The 20,129-nt window shown below is 48.3% G+C and overlaps 1 protein-coding gene across 2 annotated transcripts in view; it reads right to left on the bottom strand.

The window, feature by feature from the left end:
• Positions 1-16,792, bottom strand: part of LOC129331892 (serotriflin-like) — a 63,542-nt gene extending 46,750 nt beyond the window's left edge. Inside the window, exon 1 of one of the 2 annotated variants that reach the window (XM_054982660.1) lies at positions 16,695-16,792. The gene's annotated coding sequence lies outside the window, so the exon portion shown is untranslated. The remainder of the gene's footprint in view (positions 1-16,694) is intronic. The other variant, XM_054982742.1, reaches the window with a different exon arrangement.
• Positions 16,793-20,129: the final 3,337 nt, after the last annotated feature.

The raw sequence follows: 20,129 nt of genomic DNA on the forward strand, positions 1-20,129 counted from the left end.
GCCCACCCCCCCTCACCCGGCCGGGATCAATCATGGAGGAGGAGGCAATGCCTGCTTGCCTGCCTTCCCCTTTCTAGAGCCTGTTGTATTTTTCCCCACAATGGCATTTGTTACTAGTAACATTATAGTGCTACATTATAATGCCCTTCAGGATGACTTAACATCCACTCAGAGTGGTTTACAAAGTATTCCGCCTGGAGAAGTGGCTAGTTAAAAAGGGAGATTGCCCCTGGGAAGCCGGTTCCTTCAAGGGACCTGACCCGCTCCAAATAGTTAGAAGCGCCTTCCAGGATTTTTGCGAAAAGGAGAAACCCAAGTCGAGTAAAAAAGACAGATACGGAGCTTGGGCACTTTTCACTGCCCTACAGGACAGCGTGTCCCTAATTAATAAATTGCAGGTAGCGCAGGAAGATAGTGAGCAGGAAATAGAGAAGCTTAGAACAGCCCAGGATGAAGAGAGGAAGGAGCTAGAGGAAAAAGCAAAGCGAGAACAGGACGCCCTGCATCTAGAAATCCAGAGTCTCAGGGCCAAACTAGCCGAACAGGAAAGAGACCATGAGGAAAAGACAGTTGAGTGGCGCGCTGAACGCGTCAATTTCATATTAGAAAAGCAAGGATTAACTACCGCCCTCCAGGACGCCCAGCACAAGGCTGAAGCGGCCACCGCTCGTGCCGATATGGCTGAGCACGCACTAACTGAGGGACAAGAGGAGATTACTAAGCTCACCCATGCCGCCCGGTTCATGGCGGACCACAACCAGTCTAAAACCGCAGCCGCGGACCATTCAGCTTGTAAGAGGGAGCTAGAGGCCCTGAAGCGACACTTGGGGATGCAACAGGCCGTAATTTCCGCCGTGCACCCCTCAGCCCTCTTGGCCCTCCCAGAAGACAGTAAGGATAGCTGGGCATCTCAGTCGCCCCAGCCCGAGGAAGCCCCACAGCCCCTCCATCCGATAGCTACTAAGGAAATTGTATCCATGGACGAGGACAGCAGAAAGACAGACCGGGTAGTTAAAGAGACCCGCAACTGGAGGCCCGATGAGCTCCAAGCCATAGCAGATCGTCTGGGACCCCTAAACCGAGACACGGCTATCCAATGGTTCACCCATGTGACCACCTCCCAGCCCTCCGCTAGTGGTTCCGATGTGGCCCAACTGGCCCGCCACTGCGCCAGCCCCGAAATAGTCACAGCCCTTAATGCTTACGTTTCTAATCGAAGGCTAGCCACCCGCAGCCAGTATGGAGCCATTAAAGAACTGTGCGCATTCCTATGGCCCACCAAGAGCTTAAAAGCCCTATACATTGCAGAGTCCCAAAAGCCCGGAGAGGACCCAGAAGCATACCTAGCCAGGAAGCAGCTCCTCGCTGAGCTAGCAGATGAAGTAGATTTAGATGCAAGCGATGTACCCGACTTTGACGAGTTAGAGTTCAGGAGGGCAGTTATAGATGGTCTCAATAGCACTACCCGCCTAGCACTAGCAGGAGTAGAGCCCGGGAGCATCTCGTGGGGAGACCTGGAAGCTCGCATCAGGAGCATTGCTGGCCTGTTGCGAGAAACCGGAGCGATCCGCCATGTGAAGTCCCCGGCCTCCCGTAGGAAGGAGAGCGAGCCGATAAGTGCATGGAATCCCCACAACAGAACACCCTGTGAGGTGGGTGGGGCTGAGAGAGACCCAAGGTCACCCAGCTGGCTTCAAGTGGAGGAGTGGGGAATCAAACCTGGGACGTCATCACATGGCCATAAATTTAGCGCCAAACTAGCGCCATCTCCCGCTGAATGCTCACCTTATTCCAGTTCTTTTGCGATTTCACCATTCTCCCCAAATCACGCTTTGTGACTCTTTATGTCGTCCTCATCCGCTTCCATGTGAATGCCCTGGATCAACTGTGAATGCTTTGCAATGCCAAAGCACTCACTTCCCCGATCATCTGTCCCACCTAACGCTGATTCTCCTGCCCCACACTCCCACAAGCCCCAGCACGACCTGCAATTAAGCCTCAAAGTATTTTTTTTAAAGGTAAGCCTTATAGCATTATTGTGATATTCTGCCATGCAAGAACAACTGAAGCAGTTTACGCTGATTGAGTACACTGACATTTCCTCTAAAATTTTAGTGCCAAGTAGCCGTGGATGCTCTGCTTCACTGCCCATCTTGCCCCCCCTTTTTTATATGTATATATATAATATATATATATATATTTCCCCTGTTTCCAGAAGCACTTTAACTGCCCGTCAAATTGCGCTTTTCCCTGTTAATGTGACTGACTGGAAGCGCAAGCAATCGTCAAAAGGTGGGAGAATCCGTTATGATAACGATAACAGAGGAAACGATTTCTAGCACAAAACTGATGAAATAAGGGACTATGCGACAACGGCCCTGGTTCTCCAGATTAGCGTCCCGCGATCTTAACCGCTACACCAAACTGGCTCTCCAGTTAAAACAAGGCTTTCAAGTAACAATGATAGTACAGTTTAATTATTTTTTTTTATTTTATAATGTGTGTCACACCACTCATTTGCTTGATGAAAATAGTTTCAGGCGGATAGCCGTTTCAGTCTGTAGTAGAAGAGCAAGATTCGGATCCACCAGCACCTTAAAGATCAACTAGATTTCCAGGGTATGACAAAGGGAGCTCTGCCTCTTGAAATCTCATACCCTGGAGATCTAATTGGTCTTTAAAGTGCCCCTGGACCTGAATCTTGCTCTTCTACTACATACCAACACAGCCACCCACCTGAAACTACCTGGGAACCCGATTGCCACCCAGAGAGAGAATGGGCACATGAGATGAGTGGGCAGGAAAAGCATTCTTTCTTATAATGGCCCCAAGTAAGTGGTGGCTCAATTTCCTTGGGACCACCATTCACTCAAAAAGTATGGAGGCAAGCAGGCAAGCAATAGTGTGTTTGTGTGCTGAACAAGAGGCAGCGGATCAGCACCCTGGTTAGGGGATATGGCGAACGGATCGCCTCCTTGTCTGAGAAATGCTGACTGGAGGTGCACATAGAAGCATGGCAGGGGTATCTGCAACCAAGGGGCTCCAGAACTCTCTACCTTCACTTCAGGAAGGGGCTGTGAACTTGGCCAAGTTGCCGAAGGATGGAGGTGAAGCAACCCTACCCAGTGCTGAGAGAAAGGGCCCCAGGGCCAAGAAGAGGGGAGAGTCAGATGCAAGAGGCCTGGTGACAACCTTTGCCCGTCCAGAGGTGGTCCTTGGCCCCTCAGTCTGAGTAGCCTACCACTGACCTTGGCAAACCATTGCAACCGACTTCTCCACTCACCTTGTGCAGTCCGCTATTGGCATAAAGTGGGAATTTGAAAAGTGCTTCACAATTGGCAGAGGGTGGTTTTTGACTGGGCCCACAGCAAACAATCTTAAAGCAAGAAAGAATGAAGCTCTCACAACCAATAGGAAGTAACTGACCATGGTTACAGCTCCTGATAGGCTGAGAACTGTTGGGGTCCCCAGGGCCAGATAAATTGTTGTTGTTGTTTATAGTTTGCCTTTCTCACTGAAACTCAGGGTGGCTTACATAGTGAAAATCAATATGATCAAAGGTTGGGATACTCAAATAGTACCACAGGATATAGGTGACAGAAAATGAAAACAAGCAGAAATGCACATGATGGGGCAGGTGTGACCCATGGGGAGTATTTGATACCCTGATCTAGGTGAAAGTGAACTTTTGCAAACACAATGAAAACAGACTTCCATAAAGAGAAAATTTCCTGGGAAATCTAAAGCTTGGACTTTGATTTGACAATGTGCCTTCTGCTGCCATCTAGTGACACAATGGAGAAAAAGAGCCATTTTCTGTCATCTTGGGGAAAGATCTGTATAGCTCAGAGAACTAAAAATGTGGAGGAGACTTCCGCATGGGTTATCTGTCCTGAGTTCAATGCTTTTTGGACCCCTGACCTGCTCCCCCAAAGCATCACAAGGATGATTTATGCTCCTCCAGGGGTTTCCCTGACTTTTCCCTGTTAAATTTTGGAAAAAGATCATGCAACAAATAACTTATATTACTGGACATACAATTCCATTCACGATACAATCAATATTGTTGAATGTTTTTCTGGATTTAGACATCCTTAATATATGGAAAAATTTAATGGTAATGCTACTATTGGTAGCTAAAAAAGTAATAGCCTCTCATTGGAAGGCCCTCCAGAGATAAAGAAGTGGTACATGTGCCTGTGGGATTATAGATCCAGAGGAGTTAGCCATGTTAGTCTGTAGCAGCAAAACAGAAAAGAGTCCAGTAGCACCTTTAAGACTAACCAACTCTCCCTCCATGGATCTGACAAAGAGAACTGTGATTCTTGAAAGCTGATGCTACAGTAAAGTTAGTTAGTCTTAAAGGTGCTACTGGACTCTTTTCTATTGTGGGATTATGTAATCTTCGACAAAATAGCAGATGTTAGGAGGTGGTGCAGAGTGGTAAGCTGCAGTACTGTAGCCCAAGCTCTGCTCATGACCTGAGTTCAATCCTGGTGGAAGCCGGGCTCAGGTAGCCGGCTCAGGGTTGACTCAGCCTTCCATCCTTACGAGGTCAGTAAAATGAGTACCCAGTTTCCTGGGGGTAAAGTGTAGATGACCGGGGAAGGCACTGGCAAACCGCCCCGTAACAAAAAGTCTGCCAAGAAAACGTGATGTGACGTCCCCCCATGGGTCAGTAATGACTCGTTGCTTGCACATTTACCTTTACCTAGGAGGCCATATAAGTATCCTATGTCAGAGTCAAATTTCCTCAATAAGTGGTATCCGGTATTGGAAAAACTTTTAAAGAATGAAGATTCTCTATATTCCTTTTGCTATCATCATTTTTAAATTATATTTTGTTAACTATTAAGATCTGTATAACACAATGTATATTTTTATATAACGTGATTGTCAGGATGTCAGTTTAGCTAGCCAGAGTAACGCCATCTTGGAGTTGATGTTTCTCAGTGTTTAACCTTTCTAAAGATTTCCAGTGTTTCTCTCCTGCAGGTTCAACTGCTTTCCCAGACAGTTATTATCTACCTGGACCAGACAATGACCTTGGGACTCCGGCTCCTTCACAGGCCTCCGCAGACAAGCTGCAAAGGGGGAGGCAGGGAAGGGATGTTTGATGTATTGCTGCTTCTAACTAACATGTCGTTCTCAACAAAGCTTTTGTTCAGCCAGAAGCTATCCTGCTTCTGGAATACTCATGGAAACCTGTACTCTGAATATAATCTTTCAATAAAACCTTTGAGCCAAGAAACCTTGACGTTCTTGTAATCAAGGGGTGGGAGATGAAATCAAAGTAACTGGACTTTCATGATCTGACATTTTGTTGAGAATCCTATCTCTCCCCAAACCCCTCACCTGGGAAAGGATGGATACTGGAGCCATTCTGACAGACCTGTCCACTCTTGGATTGGAGGGTGAGGAGACTGTTGTGCCTCCAGACGCCCGGCCCAGAGTCGGTGGGGGGCGTGGTGTGCCAATTGTGACTTCAGTGCCAACACCTAGGCAGTGGGGCCCTTGGCCCCGGGAAAGCTGCGAGCGACGCCATGGAACGATGTTTATGCGAATGGCCTACGATTCAATTCTCGTGCCGGTGGCGGAGAGCTTGGGAGCTGGTGCTGGCCCGGGTTGGGAAACCCTGCAAGCATCCACAGTAGCCACCAGCGGCCCCCGGCCCAGCGCGGCCCTCCGGTACCGTTGGGATGAGGAGGCTGGATGTTTGGTGGAGTGCTCCCCGCTAGTGGAGGAGGAAAGTTTCCAGGACTGGTCTGTGCCCCGAGCGGAGTTGATGAGCTGGGACAATGCGGATGTAGGTTCGGTCAGAACCTGGGGAAGTGATACCATCCAACCGTTGGGGGAGGATCACTGGACAGTACTCCAGGAGCAAGTCCAAGTGTTGCAGTATGAGTTACTCACGGTGACGGGAGTCACCAAGGGCTGGGTCGCGGGAACGGCAGAGACCCAAGGCCCGCATGTATCTACAGCAGCTGTGAGCTACTACCAGGAGGCTCCGGGGGAGACACAGCTGGAGAACCCGCAGTATGGGGAAACGCAACGGATAGCGATCGTTGGAGGGGGAGTAGTGGCTGGATGCACAGACAAGGAGGTTGGGCAGGCCGAGCGGTGGCAACAAGACTGGGAAGAAGGACTGCTAAGGGAGGCAGAAGAGGGCCGAAGATGCCTGGATGATGCTCGTTATGAGGCTCTGGAGGCGCAGTTGGAGGCCATGTGGGAAGACCTGGTGCAAGTGACCTATCTTATGGGATTAATGATCACACAGCAGGGGGCCTCAGGGACAGCACCAATTGCCCCTGCCGTGCCTGCCGCCTTGGTGGCGCCTGCCACGCCTGCTGCTCCAGCAGCCCTCCCAGCCGCCCCAGTTGCCCCTCCGCCCACGCCCACCGCGCCTGCCACTCCAGCAGCCCTCCTGGCCCCCCCAGTTGCCCCTCCACCCACGCCCGCCGCGCCTGCCGCTCCCGCAGCCCTCCCAGCCGCCCCAGTTGCCCCTCTGCCTGTGGCAGTGGAGCCTGCAATTCCAGCAGCTCCGGTCGCCCCAGTGGCGCCCATCACACCGGTTGCGCTGGCAGCACCTGCAGCACTGGCCGCGCCCGTCAGGCCTGCGCCGGTGATTCCCATGGCGCCAGCAGCTCCGGTCGTCCCGCCTGCAGCTGTTGCGCTGCCTGTGCCGGCAGTGCCCACCACACCTGCTGTGCCCATAGGCCCTGCCATGCCAGGTGGACCCGCCGCGCCCGTTGCACCAGCGCCCGGGGTCTCCGCAGTGCCGGCCGCCCCTGTTGCCCTGGCTGCACTGATGGTACCGGCTCCTTGGGCACCAGTTCCGCGACTACCACGGCTGCACCCAGCACCACTTGGAGCCGTGGGACTGTTAGTGCCAATGCCGCCGCGAGCCCCAAGACTGCGGCCACAACCTCGAGCCGGCCCAATGGGCCCACCTCCGAGACTGCATCCGGGTGCAGGGGGGGCGCTGTACCTCAGCCACGAGGGAGGTATCCCCTGGCCCCGATGGCCCCTAGGGGCCAAAACCCCCAGATGCCCCCCACAGCCATTTCAGCCACCAGTGCTCGTGCAGGCGGGGGCAAGAGGAGTGGAAATTCCTCTGGGGTGGATTAAGTTGGAAGCGACCTTTGACGGGGAACTACGTAAGCTTGGATTTTTCATTGTACAAGTGTTGCAGTTTTTCAACGAGTGGGGACACTTGTTCCCAACAGAGCAAAGTCAGGTTATTCATTTGGTGTCCTGGTTGGAAGGAATAGCGGTGGAGTGGTATGTAACCCTCTATGACACAGGGGCCCCAGAACTCGAGAATCTACAAGCCTTTATAGCAGCTTTATGAGTGCAGTATGAAGACACCTTGGAAAATGAGAGGGCTCATACGGAGTTAAGAACCATCCGACAAGGCAATCAGTCCATTAGAGATTATGCAGCCAAGTTCTGGCAACTGGCAGCCAAATGCCCTCACTACCAGGAGGGGGTGAAAATTGAACTTTTCCGCAACTGAATGAATCCCAAACCGAGAAGAGGAAAACCCCCGGGGTTATTACAGCCGTTAGAGACCCCCTCAAGGCCCTGGGAGGTTATTTCCATGGACTTCATCACTGATTTGCCTCCCTCCAAGGGCTGCACTTGCATACTAGTGTTGGTAGACCTTTTCTCCAAACAAGCACATTTTATTCCCTGTGCAGCCGTGCTGACTGCCAGAAAGCTGGCCAGCTTGTTCATGAAGTACATAGTAAGATTTCACTCTTTCCCCTCCAAGGTAATATCGGACAGGGGGGTGCAATTTGTTGCTAACTTCTGGCGGGAGCTTCTGCAAGTTGCTGGGATCAAACAGGGAATAGGCTCAGCACACCATGCCGAGACTGATGGACAAACTGAAAGGGTTAATCAGGTGTTGGAACAATTTCTCAGGTGCTACGTCAATTATCAACAAGACAATTGGACAAATTTTCTTCCGTTTGCCGAATATGCATACAATAATGCAATTCACAGCTCAATGGGGGAGTCCCCCTTTAAAATTGTGCATGGATATGAAGGGCTCGCCATCCCCTTCAAGAACAGGCCGGAATCCAAAAAACCTGGAGACTTGGGGGAATGGTGGACATCTTTAGCAAAGCAATGGGCCGTCATACAGCAAACCCTAAATGCAGCCAAGCAAGACTACAAGAAGTATGCAGATTGCCATTGTGTGGCCCAACGGAAATTGCAACCTGGAGATAGAGTTTATGTCTCCACAAAAAACTTCAGAAGCGAGCAACCGTGCAGGAAACTGGGACCTTTCCCAGTTAAAAGAGTGATTAATGATGTCACAGTCGAATTGGAATTGCCTAAGAACCTTAGACAAGTCAATTCTACCTTCCACTTCAGTCTTCTCAAGAAAGCCCCCGCTCCGGATGAATGGCACCCCGCAAAGGCGGTACCTCACCCCATCATGGTGGATGGCCAAGTCCACTATGAAGTGGAGGAAATATTGGACTCAAAGAGAAAACACAATAAACTGTTTTATCTTGTTAAGTGGAAGGACTTTGCTGACAGCTTCCGGGAGTGGGTGGAGGCTTCCAATGTTAATGCTCGCCTTATATATCCTGAATGTCCACTAAAGACTCCCTCAACTACAGGAAGATTGAAACCTGGGGTCCAATTCTATGGGCCCCTGAAAGAGTGGCCCCCAGCCACTCTCCATTGTTTCCTACAGAGAAAACTTTTCTAAGGGAACCAACTTCAAACCAGAGAATCTCAGTGGAGATAGAATCCCTTTACTGAAGCAAGGGGGAGGAGGTGAGACTTGCTGAGCCATAGAGTTTAAAAGGTGGCTGGCGGTGGCAGTTTGAAAGGCTTGCAAAGTTTGAAAGGTGGAGGATGGTGGCTTGAAGGGCTCTTTTGGAGTTCAGTTGGGGCTAGAGGGGTAGGATGAGGAGGCCTGCTGCCTCCTTCCCCACCCTACCAGCCTTGTCTTGCTCTCCTGTCCTAGTATAGAGCTTCATGCTGCTGCCTTCTCACTGCCTCTGTCCTCTTGCTCACTGCTGATCTGCCTGTGGTGGCTACCTATGGCTATATAATCCAGCCCAGGAAAGTCTGGCTGCCTGGATTACATCCAGGATTCTTTAATGTTTTCCAGCATAGCCAGTTTATGCTGGATCGGCATAAATGTGGCTATTTTTGCCAGTTCATGAAATCCAGATCAAACACCTCTAGTATGAAGAAGCTAGAACTTTTCTGTACACAACAGGATACAGTTTTAGTAGTCTGCTGAATTGATAGCACTAGAAATAACTTTATTGTTGCTGCTTGCACAACTGTGGGTCAGGTATGGTATGCAAAGCAACTTGCCACTGCAGAGGATTGTCTTGAAGGAAGCTGGCACAGAATTGTGCAAATTCACAAGCATTAGGTATAAAAGGAAAACTGGGCCTGTTGGGGAAGATGTTTTGTTTCAGAAAATGTTAGGAAGTTGAATAACAAATGCTAGACAGTCCCTTTGGATGTGCTGATGTCACTTCCAGTCACACGGGAAGTGATTCAGTGTATTGGGTCACTGCCCAGCACCTCCTTCCTCCCCTTATTTTTCTTTTGCTGCCCAGCAGCACGATGGCGAAAAGAACAGTCCTGGCAACTCTTTCAGGACTAGTGGACCAGGTGGGTGACAATGATTCTGCACAGCACCTCTGTGTGCAAGGAAGAAGCAGGAAAGAGAATGATCTGTCTAAGAGCAGAACCACAAGTGACAAAAGGCACAGATTGGACACTTGTCAGCTCCCCTCAAGTTTTGATGGGAAATGTAGGCATCCTGGTCTCGCAGCTTGGCTCTCTGACTGCTGTCCAATGGACTTTTCAACTGTCACTTGTCCAACATTCCGCAAAGCTGCCTACATTTCCCATCAAAACTTGAGGGAAGCTGACAAGTGTCCAATCTGTGCCTTTTGTCACTTGTGGTTCTGCTCTAAGTGTTGGTGTTCTGAGTTGCATGTGCCATTGCCTCCATGGCACGTGGTTGCTTCTGCCCCTAGCCACCAGCCAAAATGGGAGGGGTCGGATGAGGTCACGGAAGGGCTCTCTTCCTGGTTCTCTGTTTTATTTCTCTCCGGCCTCTCATTTCCCATCTCCTTTGGTCAAAGTTTCTTTGTTGTTAGCAGTGCTACATAGGGTGTGCAGGGATGGAAAGATTCAGTTTTCCCACTTCAGAATTTCTGAAGCGGGAAAATGAATCAGAAATAAGCAATTTCTGAAGCAGCAAGAAACCACTTATTGCCCTGCTCCAATATTTGGAGCACACTGAAAATTTCCCTCCACCCCTTATTTCACCTGAAAAGAGGGGGAGGTTCCCTCTTTCCCCTCCCATGAAGTGAAATAAGCAGCAGCAGGACTTCCTGCACTTCAGCTGAAGTTTCAAGGGCCCTTTCCCTGCAGCACAAATGGCAGGGAAAGGGCCCTTCAAACTCCAGCTGGTCTATGGGGGGATCTCCCTCCGCAGGCCAGCTGAAGCCTGGAAAAGGCCCTTTAAACTTCAACTGGCCGGTGGGAGATTCTCTTCTGAAAGTCAGCTGGAGCCAGCTGGGGTTTGAAAGTGCTGTGAAGATTCCTGAAGCAACCCGAATTGCTTTGAGAAGGTTTGATTCGGCATTTCCAAATTGGGGCCAGCATGTGGCCAGCATGCTGGGCCCAATTCAGAAATCCCAAATCTTTACAAATTGAATTTGATTCAGGTATTTATTCTGAATCAGAAACCTGAATCACACACCACTGGTGCTATGCAAATTCTTACTTTGGAATAAGTGCTACTGAATACACAGGAATTATCTCTGAGTAAACAAGCATGTTATGCAAATGGTGAAGACAGGAGGAAGCCTGAATCACACGGCAGGTCTTGAACTTGCTGAGATTTCTTTGAAAATGTTAATAATGATAACATTTGATTTATATACCACGCTTCAGGATAACTTAATGCCCACTCACAGAAGATATAGCTATACTATTTTTTGTGTTTGTTTTGAAAGAAATCTGAGCCATCTTTTCATTATTTGTTAAATAGTGGGTTCAGACACGAGGTAATTCAACAGCTCTTTATTTAGCAGGAACACAACAGACACTGACAGACTGAACAGAAGCCCTCAATATATATACAGCAGCTCCACCCCCAGAATAACTGATAGCCAATGAGAATACATACTTTAGAATACCATCATTTGCATAAACTATATACAATGTTTGAAGTAAACAGGCCACTGATTGGTCTTTATTATAGAGGACCGATTGGCTGCTGTCTTGAGAAAGTAACCAGTGAGATTGCAAGGATGATGGACCAATGAGAATGCAGGCTTTGGGAGTCTTGACTGAACCTCAAGCTCAACACAGTATAGTGCATTACAATCAATACAGTAACTACTTTAGAGGCCTTGCTCGGCCCAGTACACAACACCCCTCCCCCCTTAGTTTGGAACACCCTGTTGTTCGCAGATAGGCTGGGGAAGGTGAGCCAGAATACATTACAGGCCCTGAGCCCAATACATCACACCCCTCCCCCTTAGTGTGGAACTACCTGTTGCCAACAGAGTCCTGGAGTGAGACTGGGGAAGGATGAGCCTGCCAGAGCCTGTGCAGTGCAGTCGCGCCAGAGTTCTTTGGGGCTGACAGCCCAGTGTTTCTTGCTGGCTTTGCTCTGGAGGTGCAGTCTCTTGTGGGAGTTTGCGAGCCGCTTGAGGCCACGGATTGCAGGGAAAAGTCCCGGTACTGTTTCTGCTCCCGTAGCGGCCAAGGCAGTTTAAGCTGATGTGACTGAGTGCGGAGTGGACCTGATGCTCCTTCCGACGGCTTGTCTTCACTGCTGGCATGGAGATGGGCGGCCCTTTGCGGCACCCTGATGAAACGTGCCTAGAAGGGAACTTGCTGTGTGCCACTTTGCTTATGGATGGGCTGCCTTGTTGGACTCCGGTGACGCGGATGCCCAACGCCTTGAACCAATCAAGTCCCAGCAAACTCGTGCAGTGCCCCTTAACCACAACAAGAGGAAGGGGGCCTTGAAAGTCCTTGTAGCTGACCGCAACTTAGCCAGCTCCGACCACTGGAACCCGACGACCCTGGAGATCCGTCAGGCGTAGACTGCTGGGCTTGAGTGGCTGGTTCTTGCCCTTGGAGCACAAGCGGATGTAGGTGTCCCTGGAGACAATTGAGAGCACTGACCCGGAGTCAACCTCCTTGACACGCGGTGTTCCCTCAATACAAACCGTGGTGTAGATCTTGTCTTTGTTGCCTGCTTGTGTGTGCATGATGACAGTTGTGGTGTGGTATTCATTCAGCTGGTGCTCTCTCCCTCCTGTCCTTTGGCAGCGCGGAGTGAGGCGAGGAGACTGCTGCGGAGAGCCTCCTTTCCTGACAGTTATGCAGGCCTGAGCGATGTGGCCCTTCTTTCCGCATGCCCGGCAGTTGGCATCATGGAACCGGCATCTCCTTCTTTCGTGGTCTCCCCCACAACTAGAACAAGGGGAACCATAGTATGGCTGCCTCTCAGAGTGCTGCGCTTGCACTGCATGGAATCTGTGCACACCGTCTTCTTCCTCAGAGCCACTGTCAAAATCCCCATAGTGGACTGGCTCCTCGTTCAGGGGCAGCTGTGGACTCCGCCAACGTCGCACCTCCCGGGTGGACTGGTCTGCTGCTTCAGCTGCTAGTGCTTCTTTGAATGCTGTTTGGAAGTCGAGGTTCTTCTGCATGAAAAGCCAGCGCTGTAGCTTCTCATTGCGAAGGCCACACACCAGGTGATCATGTAGTGCCATCTCAAGGTCAGGGAAGTTGCATTGTCTGGCTGCCTGTCGGAGGGCTGTGACAAATGCCGCTATCGATTCACCTTGCGCCTGGTCTCGGCTGTAGAACGCATGTCTGCAAGCTATCTCAGATGGCTGTGGTGAGAAGTGCTCCTTGAGTCTGTTTTTTATTGTGTCAAACACTGTAGTTTGAAGCGGGGCTGGCTCCACTAGTGCCTGCACTATATCAAACGTGGAACACCCACACACGCTGAAGAACGTCGCTCTCGCGAGATCTGCGTCCTCAATCTTGTTCGCTTTGAGGTAAAATTCAAACCGGGTAAAATTCAAACCGGGTAACTCAACAGCCAGTCCTCGGCTGTTGAGTTAAACGGCTCCAAGTAGCCCTTAGCGGCCATGTCTGCCCTCTGGATAAAGCAAGCGTATGCCAGATGGGTGAGGCGACAATTCCTCACCGGCAAGTGATTTGCTTTGTTTCTTGGGGCTGCCTACCCAAGCTTAATATTTCAGCTCAGGTCTTGGGGATGCATACCCAAGCACCCTGTTAGTGATTTTGCTCTGATATTGGGGCTGCATACCCAATCAGAAATCCCATCCTCGTCGCCAGTGTTAAATAGTGGGTTCAGACACGAGGTAATTCAACAGCTCTTTATTTAGCAGGAACACAACAGACACTGACAGACTGAACAGAAGCCCTCAATATATATACAGCAGCTCCACCCCCAGAATAACTGATAGCCAATGAGAATACATACTTTAGAATACCATCATTTGCATAAACTATATACAATGTTTGAAGTAAACAGGCCACTGATTGGTCTTTATTATAGAGGACCGATTGGCTGCTGTCTTGAGAAAGTAACCAGTGAGATTGCAAGGATGATGGACCAATGAGAATGCAGGCTTTGGGAGCCTTGACTGAACCTCAAGCTCAACACAGTATAGTGCATTACAATCAATACAGTAACTACTTTAGAGGCCTTGCTCGGCCCAGTACACAACATTATTCAACTGTGCTATTGTAACTACCCTTCAGGACAACTTAATGCACAGTCAGAGTGGTTTACAACAGGGCCGGTGTCAGGGTTTCTGGCGCCTGAGGCGAGATACCTACTTCCGCCCCCCCACCCCCGCTAACTGACTTGATATTGTAGGCTTAAAAATGATGAATTTTAAATACATCTCTACAGGGGTCATTCCATAGAAAAAAAGCTGGAGGAACTCATTAGCATAACTCATTAGCGTATACCATGCCCCTTGCCATCACCAGAAGTGTGTCATTGGCATAACTGATTTGCATATGCCACACCCCCTGACATCACCTATCTTGGCTGTTTTGGATCCAATCTTGGCCATTCAGGGCCGAAATTGAGCCCAAAGTGGCAGAGGGGCTGAAAATGGCCGAAAAGGGGCCCAAAATGGTCAGGATCGGGCCACTGTTGAGTGGGAGAGTGATCCACCACCTGTCAGAGGCCTGATCCAGGCCGTTTCGGCCCTAATCCAGGCTGAAACGGGCCCAAAATGGCCGAGAGTCAGGTGGGCGGGGCCAGCTGATATGTGACCTCTTTGGGGAACTTCCAGAACTGCGTTCCTGCGTGTTCCCCCTTGAAATGAGCCCTGCATCTCCAAAATTATACCTTTTACAGCTTTTTCAGCCTGCTTTCAGTATTCTTGGTGATTGGGAGGGGCAGCGGCGTAGCGTGGTCGAGGGGCTCCTGGGGCAGGAGGTGGCAACTCTTGCCCCGTGCACACACACGAAGCATGCATGCACTCCAGCTCTGCACAATGATGTCACTTGTGATGTCATTGCTCAGGAGCATCCCCCTCACCTGAGGCGGGCGGTACTGGCCAAGGGGCAGGGAGGCGGCCTGCTTCCCCGCTCACTTCCCCACTCACTGCTGCGCTGCCTGGGTGCCCGGCTCGCTGGGAGCTGAGCTGAGGCAGGCAGCAGCGGCAAAGGGGTGAAGAGGCGAGCAGGGATGCGGCCTGCTTCTGGGTTGGCAGGGGTCATTGGGGGCCAGCACGGCACCTCCTTCAGAGTTCAGTGCTTGAGGTAGCTCTGGCACCACCTCCGTGAATGTGCCGGGCATGGTTAATAAACAGTACAATCCTAAGAGGAGTTACTCCAGTCTAAGCCTGTTGATTTCTATGACCATAGACTGGAGTAACTCTTCTTAGGATTGCATGAAAGTGTGTTATTATCCTCAATATTCAGTTTATATACCACCCTTCAGAACAACTTAATGCCCACTCCGAATGGTTTATAAAGTGTGTTATTATTATCCTCACCTCCCTGAGAGGTGGATGGGGCTGAGAGAGCTCTGAGAAGCTTTGACTGACCCAAGTTCAGCCAGCTGGCTTCAAGCGGAGGAGTGAGGAATCGAACCTGGTTCTCCAGACTAGAGTTTTGCCACTCTTAACCCTTACACCAACCTTTTTGTTTTATTATATTTACCTGTAGTCTGAGAAAAAATTATAGCAAATCCTGACATGAACAAATGGTTGTGTTAAAAAACACTCCTTTGAATCTTTTCCAACATTTTTGTAATACAGTCCAGAAACACACACAAAGCAACTAACAGTGAATGTCACAATCACTATTTCTGATTTAATAATTAGCAAATAATTTCCATAATAGGTAAATCCTGTCAGGTTCTGACTCTGTTTTATGTATGTTTAAACCAAAGAGACTCCGTTTTAATCCTGTCAGTATCTTAAGTGCCTCTTTTGCAGGTGGTAAGCAGTTCGCTGGAAGATCACAGGGAGAAGAGGAATGTTTTGACTACAACCTTTCAAACCTTGAGAAACTTTCACTTTCTCACCCTCAGGCCAATTGTTTTGAGAACTGTGGGGGAGGATGGGACCTGCAGGGAATTGCTATTCTGTACCTCAGCTTTTACCTGTCATTCGTAACAATGCCTCAATATCAGCCAAGATCCTTGTATCTTGGATTGTGGACTATAATGGTTGTTTATCTTCAGTAAACCTTTTGAAATCGATGGACTCATGTCTCATTGCAAGGGGTAGTCTAGATTGCAACTTTTAGCAAGCCACAGTCTGACAAATCTGGATGCCTTGAACTGCAGAATATGGCAGCCCAGCAGGGGAGCCATCAAAGAACTTCTGATGAATTAGCTGTGATACATACATACACATACCCAATGTGTGTTGTATGGCCCTCACAGTCTGAAGCCAGCCTAATTCTCCTTCAGGTGCCTCATCTATTAATGTACATTGACTACTTAATGGAAAGCATTTATTAATGGGTTCATTGGTTCATTAATGGTTTCATTTTAAGCACTTTAGAATAACAGTTCCATTCCCAACTCCCCAAACGATTAACTCACATTCTCTGGTTTCTACCTCATTTCATGAACGTAGGTTTTCATAATAGATAATATCATGTGTGATTTGTTAACTGTGAGAGCTGGCAACTGACCTGTTTAAGACATACTTTCAGAATTACTGGCTTTCCTTAGCTTTATAGAATATCTCCAAGATAAATAAATAAAATCCCTCAAACAAACCCCTATATGATTATATGACTTTGGGAAGAACCCAGGATTTTAGAGAAATTATTTTTATTTATGTTGCACTCATGTGGGATTTGGTGTGAGAATGCAGAATATTAGTATTTCAGGGAATGTGAATAGAATAGCATCTTTAGCAGCGTCTTCGTTCCACTCTCTGTCTCGTCGTTCCAACTCTTATGTTTTGCCTACCTGTTGTTTTCGCTCAAGTATCATATAGGCCCTTTTTGTCATGTATGACAGTACAGTTATTTAGAATGTTACAACTTTAAATGGAATTAGGATTTTAGACATAAAACTCACCCATTTAACATGTTTGCCAGTCAAGCAACTTTTGACCTTCTTAACAGAGCACATTTGAAACCATTTTTAAAGCATGCATGGATCTTACCTCTGTGTTTCCAGGGATGCCAGAGGAATTTCCTTCTCCTGATGTAGTTTCCTCGAAAGTGAGTGGGTTCCTTTGCTTCGCTGAAGCATGTTATATATCCCTCGTCTGCTTCCTGCTTCTCAAGGTGACTCAAACAGGGATACAAAGTCTGATGGGGTAGTATGAGGGATTTGTTCTGCAGCCTGTTCTTGCCAGACCAAAAGACATATATTTACACCATATATTATTTCCTGGTATTTTATGGATCCACTGCTATTAAAATGCCGCAAGGTGATGCAAGGTCCGAAAAAACCTGTTTTTCTAGTACAAAAGGAAAGTGGGCAAAGACATTGGAGCGGTTTCCAAAAGAAGTGGCTGGAGTTTTACAAAAATTGTCTAAAGCTTATTATTTTATTGTTTGATAGCTTTTTTTTAAAAATTCTGGTCGAGTATTGTTGAAAAATTTCTTTTGCTGTAAGATCCCCCTCTCCATTCAACCAAAGCTTTGATTCCTCCCCTTACAGTTATGTGAATTTTCAGCTTTCAAGAGTGGACTGAGGTAAATGCCACAAAAAGAGTCTAGGATAAATCACTCAGGAAAGGTATCTGTTGTTGCCTCTATGAAAATCATTTCTCTGTATGGAATTCACACATAAATATTGAAGATCTGAAGTGAACAGATTTATGATACTTCGACAGTCTACCTGTTTATAGTTATCGTCATCTTTTTAGTTTCACCCACATATGTGAACTCGAGAGTCACTTTCACCATTATTTAACGAAAGGAATTCTAGCCCCTTTAAAAACAACACAATTAAAAACAAAGGCAAAACCAGCCATTCTTTAAGTAAATAAAGTTATGTTCTCTTGCTTGGTCATCTTCTCTATCCAAACAAACCGATCCATTGTTTCAAAGAAAACCTGGCTTCTTCCAAACAGGAAACTCTGAAGGAGGGATCCGATGAAAGGATTTACAAGGTCTTCATTTTAGTTGATTTGCTGTCACTCTGCAGTTCATCATTAAGTCTGGTTCAGGAGTTTCCCCCCTTTCTCCCCTTAAAATCCTTATTGCTCCTTCTGTTTTAAAGAAACCAGGGCTTTTTTTCAGCCAGAACGTGGTGGAACAGCTTTCTGGCAGTTCTCTGAAGAGATCATGGCCGTTTCCACATGACTTACCTTCCTCTGGAACGTTGCGGAACGTTGCAAAAAACATGCAGAAGAGAGCGTCTTCTCGCGTGAAATCGTGACAGGAAGATGCAATGTTGCACAAAACTCCCAGATGATCGAGTCTTCCTGGTGTGATTTCGTGCGAGAAGACGCTATCTTCTGTGTGTTTTTTTGCAATGTTCCGCGACATTCTGGAGGAAGGTAAGTCGTGTGGAAACGGCCCATGTGTTCTCCAAAGAGATCATGTGTCTGGTGGCCCCGCAACCTCATTCTGTTTCCTCCCACCCACAGCTTACAGTGTCAGGCTCTTTACCAGTACCCAGCTGGCTTGCTTCAGGTGCTTCAGTCCCCACCAGGCAGCTGAAAAGCAGGAGTTTAAATCCCCCTTTCCGTGCTGCTGTGCAGCAGCACAGAAAGGGACATTTAAACCCAGCCAGTTCACGTCTGCTGTCTGGCCAGGCAGCTGAAAAGCCTGGGTTTAAATGCCCCTTTTCATGCCACTGCACAGGAAGTCCCTGCCAGGCAGCTGAAGCTGGGGTTTAAATGCCCCTTTCTGTGCTGCTGCGCAGCAGCACGGAAAGGGGCATTTAAACTCAGCCAGTTGCTTCAAATTTTTTAGAGCTAAGCCTGGCCACCTTACCTTTTGCTTTTATATCCTCTGGGGGTGGCTCTGCCCTGTGCGATGATGTCACTTCTCAGAAGTGACATCATCGCGTGGTCCCGGCAGCGCATACGCACAAAGCGCGCACGTATGGTACCAGTGAGTTCCACCACCTCTTTCCTCAGAAAAAAAGCCAGGAAAAAACCTAAAAGACTAACAGCATTTATTGCAGCACAAACCTTCGTGAGCCAGAGCTTCCATTTAGAGTTGCCAGCTCCGTGCTGGGAAATCTCTGGAGCTATTGAGGATGGAGCCAGGGGAGGGCAGGGTTTGGGGAAGAGAAGGACCTCAGTGGAGTATAATACCATAGACTCTACCTTCCAAAGCAGCCATTTTCTCCAGGGGAGCTGATCTCTGTAGCCTGGAGATTAGTTGCAATTTCAGGAGATCTCCAGGGTCCACTTGGAGGTTGGTGACCCTACTTACAGTTTACCCTGGTGGTTAATTACACTAAGCCAGCAGTGTTCACTCCTGCTGGCTTAGTGTACCTGAATGTCTCCCTAATCTGTTGCGTCTTGGGTATGGGAGGGGCAGTCCAGGTAAGTGAAGGCCCTAATGATTATTTCTTCAATGAAGAAAAGTTAAGGTGCTTGGGGCTCTTTAGCTTGGAGAAACAACGACTGAGGGGTGACATGATAGGTTTTACAAGATTATGCATGGGATAGGGAAGGTAGAGAAAGAAGTATTTTTCTCCCTTTCTCACAATTTTTCTCCCTTTCTCGTGGGCACTCAATGAAATTGCTGAGCAGTTGGGTTAGAACGGATAAAAGGAAGTACTTCTTCACCCAAAGAGTGATTAACACATGGAATTCACTGCCACAGGAGGTGGTGGCAGCTTCAAGCATAGTGTCAGGCTATGGATGATGGGCTATGGCAGACAGACCCCTGTACCATGACAGCAAGAATCCAGGTTCTTGGTTAAAAGGTTTTATTCAGGAATCAGATTATTTCCACAGATATGTCCATAGGATAACTTAGAAGCAAGGTAAGCAACTAAGCAGTAACAGCAGGTTGACAGGAATACTCATGATGTGTGAAAATCCTTCTATTATAGAGCACAATTACTCCTTTCCCCCTCCCATTAGTAAAACACAACTTTTGGCATGAACCAGTCCTGAGAACTTCTCACATATTTTACCTATCAAGTCTAGACACTAAAAGGCATGAGATTAAAACTGAAACACAGTCATTCATGGGAGCAAGCAGTGTACAAGGTCATAAGCACTGAGGGCTTCAAAGTGTTAGATAAGACACGTGCGGCTTCAGAGGGCCTGTGAAAGCAAGCTATGGTATTAGCAATATGACATCGTGGTACAGCAACAGCAATGGTTTAAAATATCAGGCCAACATTAGACAATGGCATGGATGGATGGGTACAGACATGACACATAGACAGCTTCAAGAGGGGATTGGATAAACATATGGAGCAGAGGTCCATCAGTGGCTATTAGCCACAAGGTATAGATGGAACTCTCTGTCTAGGGCAGTGATGCTCTGTATTCTTGGTGTTTGGGGGCAATCAGTGGGAGGGCTTCTAGTTTCCCTTCCCCACTGGCAGACCTCCTGATGACACCATTTTTATTTTTGTTTGGCCACTGTGTGACAGAGTGTTGGACTGGATGAGCTAT

This window comes from Eublepharis macularius, chromosome 1, assembly GCF_028583425.1.
Source record: "Eublepharis macularius isolate TG4126 chromosome 1, MPM_Emac_v1.0, whole genome shotgun sequence".
NCBI lineage: Eukaryota > Metazoa > Chordata > Lepidosauria > Squamata > Eublepharidae > Eublepharis > Eublepharis macularius.